We start from the raw sequence: 6,000 nt of genomic DNA, 5'->3' as shown, positions 1-6,000 counted from the left end.
AAATATAGTTTCTCCGATCAAGCTGAAATTTTGCACAGTTGTTATGGGACCTAAATGCAATCCAAAAAGTAGACTGGAGCCAGAATCTAAATTTTTCATATAACCATGTCCCAGGCTATTGACCATCAAGGTGGTAGATGAATTTATTAACCTCGGACCTTTGCTGACGGCGGACAACAATGTTAGACGTGAAATACGAAGACGTATAATTTGTGGAAGTCGTACCTACTATGGGCTCCAGAAGAACATGCGGTCAAAAAGATTCGTCCCCGCACCAGATGTATCATGTACAAAACGAATGTGTACGAATGTCGGTGCTTAAGACGATCTTTTGCGACGATCTTACTGCAGATGGTCGGGTCTCGGGTTTGAAAATTTAAAATTTTTCGGGTTCGGGTCGGGTTTGAAAGCTACAAAATTATCGGGTACGGGTCGGGTTCGGGCTTGAAAAATGTCGGGTTGATTCGGGTTTAGGTCGGGTTTGGTGAGAATTGCGAACAGAGTAGCATCATGAAAGCTTCAATATGCATCAGAAACGTTAAATTTACCAACTTTTAGAGCTCGGGGTTTATTTGGGTTTTTCCTACGAAAAAAAAATCAGGTTTCGGGTCGGGTTCGGGTTTGAACAACGAAATATTTTCGGGTTCGGGTCGGGTCCGGGTTTGCCTTTCGTCTATTGTCTCGTGTTCGGGTCGGGTCCGGGTTTGAAGATGCAAAATAAGTCGGGTACGGGTCGGGTTCGGGTTTGAAAAATTGGAAACCCGACCATCTCTAGTGTGTAGGAGAACGGTGTGTGGGAGCGAAGGTTGAATCACGAGCTCGCTGTACCTACTCTACGGCGAACCTAGCATCCTGAAGGTAGCATAAGCTGGAAAAATGCATTGGGCGGGGCATGTTGTACGAATTGTTACCTGCTAGCTAAGGGTTAAGGAATCTTAGGGTCGCTTATCGGCTTGCTCTCCCAACCGTACAAAGATGAGAGGCACTCACTGTGAGCAGCAACGGGTGAACACTTACCCACTGGTCTTGCACGTGTCGAATGAACAGAATAAAACAACAATGTTGTACACCTAGAGATGCTCAAAATGGCGGAGAATAATTATTTGCTTGGGGAAATTTTAAAAGCGGAAACTTATTGGTTCCTTTTTGAACTAAAAAGCGGAAATACGAAATGAGATGGTGGAAACAACAATCACCAGGGCTTTGCACCTTGAAATTATGCAACTAAGGGGTCTATTTTATAAGTCGAGTCGACCAAAGTGACTCGACTGGAGTCACTGTCGACCAAAAATTTCACTCGACACGGCCTTGTCACTCGAGTTTTTCGACAGTTGTCACTTTAAGTGACTGGATTACTATGGGAGTCGACGGGTGACATCTGAAATATGCATGCTTACTTTGATCGACAGTGACCACAGATGAGTCACTTGGATCTGCTCGATTTACAAAATAGACCCCTAAGGCAAATTCAGGGGTCTATTTTATAAGTCGAGTCGATCAAAATGACTCGACAGGAGTCACTGTCGACCGAAAAAATCGCTCGACTCAGCTCTGTCACCCGAGTTTTTCGACAGTTGTCACTCTATGTGACTGCATCACTATGGGAGTCGATGGGTGACATCTGAAATATGCATGCTTGCTTTGATCGACAATGAATACAGACGAGTCACATGAATCTACTCGATTTACAAAATAGGCCCCTCAATCTACATTACAATTTATTGTGACGTCAAGGGTACTGGCGTGTCTGGGCATATCGATTATTGATGGCTTCTACGGTGGGTCCTCGGCGGTGGGGGGGGGGGGTTGCTACTGATGCTGGTCGGGGCACGCCAGCCTACACGGCCCAAGTAGATGGTAGGCCGAACTCGTGGACTTGGATTCGGCAATGTCTTGGTGGGGACGAGAACCGGTAGATGGTGCAGGTGGGCTTCCAGTATCGACAGCAGGCGTTCACAGGGCCAAAACTATCCGGCGACGTACCAGTTTTCCAAAATGGTGGTTCTTAACGAGGGACGGATCAGCGGGTAGGCAGTTAGAGTACTCAATAATGACGGCTTCGACCTTTCGGGGGCCAACAGCGATGGCGATTTGGCTGTGACCGGCCTGGATACACCCCGGAATGGGGCCACTTACACTCACTCGAACTCCTTATGGCTTTCGAACGTCCACTTTCCTAATAAAAAGGTTGAAGAAACAGAAAAAGGCCCGCTTTGTGGACCTTTTTCTTGTAGATTTAGGGGTCTATTTTGTAATTTGAGCGATTTCACGTGACTCGTCCGTAGTCATTGTCGATCAAAGTAAGCTTGCATATTTCAGATTTCACCCGTCGACTCCCATAATAATTCAGTCACATAGAGTGAGAACTGTCGATAAACTCGAGTGACAGAGCCAAGTCGAGCGAAATTTTAGGTCGACAGTGACTCCAGTCGAGTCGTTTTTGATCGACTCGACTTATAAAATAGGGCCCTTAAGCTTATTAACAATGCTTCGTTGTTCTTTCACTAACTTTTAGTGCTATCTATAATGTTTTTAAATTTGCATGACTATCAACATTGAGGCATATTATTTTAACACAATTTCACAACTAACCGTACTAATACAAAGTAACACTCTTTATACTAACAGCTACTACTAATTGCCCTTTTTAACACTGCATGCATTCATTATCTCTGAACAACAACTTTTAACAATTCATTTCGCTGCATGCTTCTAACAACAACAACTTTATTGTTCTACAATGGCCACCTATTAACAAAGAGACAAAACACTGATTTATAAACTTTTATAAACTAATCACGACGTGCACTTGTTTCACTTTTGGAAATTTTCAGGCAACAGAGGCTTGTTCAGGAAAGAACAATGCCTTTTATTTAATTCTGGCATCTCTGATGGACCCTAATACTATCAAAAATCATAAAAAAATATTTTTGACAGCTATACTCGCTACATTGCTGCTTACCCCATTTTCGACACTTATACTCCACCTATGGGCAAGTAGCTCACTCAGGGCGGGATTAACCATTAACCCTGAGCGTGTCGTTTACACCGCTCAAAAGCACTCACTCGATCGAGGTACTAGTTGAGAGTGGTGCAGAGCTCTCACACTCTTCAAGCCACTAAGTGCAGCCCCTGTCCCATGTAATAGTATTAGTGGGAGATCTACTTTTGGAAAGGGCGTAATTTTAATCAAGCGAATAGGGAATATCCACTTGTGGTGGAGCCAACAAGTAATTATTGTAACCACTGGTTACATAATGCCGATCAACAACCCTGCAAGAGCTAACCAGGTGCTGCAAGATCTAGCGAGTGTGGGCTGAGGCCGAGAATGGAGGGAGGCACCTTCGAATCGAGTTGTATGGCGTGGAATAATTGACGCGGTTTTATTGTAATAACAATGTAATACCAAATAAATAAAATTTATTATTACCAATTAATTACTAGTAGCGTTGTTGTATGTCAAATAAGTTAATGCATTTGATTGATATTTGAACCATTTGGTTTATCATGTTTCTGTACCACTTCCATACTCTTCCAATACTACGAAATCAAACACAAAAATCAATAGTTATCATAGCCACAATCAAGGGATTTTAAGCCCTTGATCTAGTAATATAAGGTATAGCACTACTATGAACATCATCCGAGGAAGAATGATTTCACTAAGCGCTTAAACTCAAATAAAACAGATTAAAATAATCATCATAAACTCGTAACAGACTGCTGCAGACTGTGAGCAAAACATCCCAAGCACGCAAGATGCTTTCCGTAACAAAAAGCAGATGATCAGGAGGACCCATCACTGTAAGCTGCGGACGAACCTGAACGCTATTATGATGGTTTCATTTCCTTTAGTGGCGCTGCTTTTCGCTCGTTATGATTGCAATAAATTTACAACCAAGCAGCATGAGCAGCCGGGCACGATTTCTTCTGCAACTGTAGTTTCTTGACTTACAGATTTTTTTTTTCTTTCGCAGACTTTCGGTGCCGAGCTGGTTGTACTGTTTCATGTACTGCTCTCAATTTTTTTGCTTCTGTTAATTTTTATAGTTCTTTCAGCCAAGCGCGCTTCTTCAACTACTGCTGTCTGATGTGCCGAGAATGATGTTGCTCCATCTATTTCTCGGGAAAAATATATACTGCGAAGAAAGCTTCATGGAATATAGTGCATTCAATATTTATTCATCTTTAAGCCATCTTCTTCGGGTTCACTGCGCTGCCATCCAGGAGACGTGCCCCTCCCACGCGATGATTAATATTTCATCTCAGCCATCAATTCGAGGCAAACGAGCTTCGCCATATTCCTTATGACTATGGAAACGGGGCAAAAAATAGGGGCAAAAGCTTTTCCTTGCTCTCTTAGTGGCCGCATATAGCGCATCCAGCTGCTAGCACAGTGGTTTTTGAACTTTTGCATATCATGCACCCTGTTGATTTTTGTAACAAATATCACGTAAACCCAGCCATCAGATAAATAGTGACATTTTTGATCTGTATTTCTGAAAATGTTGGAGCTCAGTCAGATTTTTCACTCATATTTATGAGACATCTTATTTATTCTATAACAGATTGTATGGAAATAGTAAACATCATTAATATATCGAAATGTTTTAGAATTTTTGCTCTTTGCCCCGGTTGAAAACCTCTGATCTAGCACCAGCATCGCCAATACACAGATGAAGCCCATTTGATCAGGGAAAGAGAAATAATTTTTCAACTTTCTTGCAAGCCCTGTGCAACATTAACGATGAGCAGAAAGACTCGATTGATGGAGTAGGCAAAAGTCGTGGATTCCGTTTGGTGCTTGATGGGAGTATCCTTTTGCTTAAAGATCCGTAAAAATTTGCATTGCGATGAGTGTAATGAAAGTCGGGTCCGGAAATGGTTGTGGTCGAAAGAGCTGCGGGGGTTGAGTATCGTTCCGGTTGCAAAAGGGTCAGGTCAGAAGGCCATGAGCGTCCGACAAAAACGGTATCCTTAATTTGATAACCACTTAGCAGAATGCCACCCAATTCCGTTCTAGAGCCCCCCTCCTTCCACGGCCGGGGAAAATGAGTCATGATGAAAAAGTTTCAAGAGCGGTTGCCCTCCGTCTGGTTTGACCTCGGCCTGCTGACAGTAAATGAACGTAGATTGAAAAGAGGTATAGTCCAACTGAAAGTCGGCTGCATTTCATTCGACGATGAGGACGATGTCTGCAGTAATCAGTACGACTGAACGGATGATAAAAAATGTAATGAAATAATTCAAGCTAGATGTAGTTGGACAGGAGCAATTAATTCTTTTGTCGGTGTAATTAGGACGACCGGGTGCAACGCTTTTTCTTTAATTCCTGATGGATGGATGCACAAAAAGTGGAGGTCATACACTCAGCGATATTAAAAATAAAACACCAACCTGTTTTTCCACTGTTATGCTATCATACTACAGTGAAACCTCCATGAGTCGATATTGAAGGGACCATCGACTCATGGAAATATCGAGTCATGGAACAGCAATCCTTTGGAAGGCTGCTTCTAGGGACCATCATAGTAACCATGAAATTTTGTTTTAGTATGGTTCCATGAGTCGATATCGAGTCATGGAACATCGACTCATGGAGGTATCACTGTACTGTAAACTATTTAAGGTATAGTTTTGAAGTCCACTGAGGCTGATGAGGATGTCCAGTTTTTGCGCAAATGCGATTACTTGAAAGTGAATTCAGAAGCCTGAATCTTCAGAACATTCTGTTATTGTTAACCCGCTGTGGTAATGAGCTAAATGCTCGCTTTACGTTCATGTGTTTAACAGTGTCTTTTTTTGAGTGTTGCACAGTGGCGGGCCTTCAGGTCGGAAAAAACCTCAAGGTCGGAAAAAAACCTCAAATACGTCTCAAATCACCTGGTAAGGGTAATCTATTAACTATACTAAATACCTGATATCATCCCGTTGGAAATAATTGTCAAATGGAAAATTCGATTTTTAGCGAAATTTGTCCAAATTAAGATTTTTTATCCA

Source organism: Aedes aegypti, chromosome 3 (assembly GCF_002204515.2).
Source record: "Aedes aegypti strain LVP_AGWG chromosome 3, AaegL5.0 Primary Assembly, whole genome shotgun sequence".
Taxonomy (NCBI): Eukaryota; Metazoa; Arthropoda; class Insecta; order Diptera; family Culicidae; genus Aedes; species Aedes aegypti.
Note: the sequence above shows the minus strand (reverse complement) of the source record.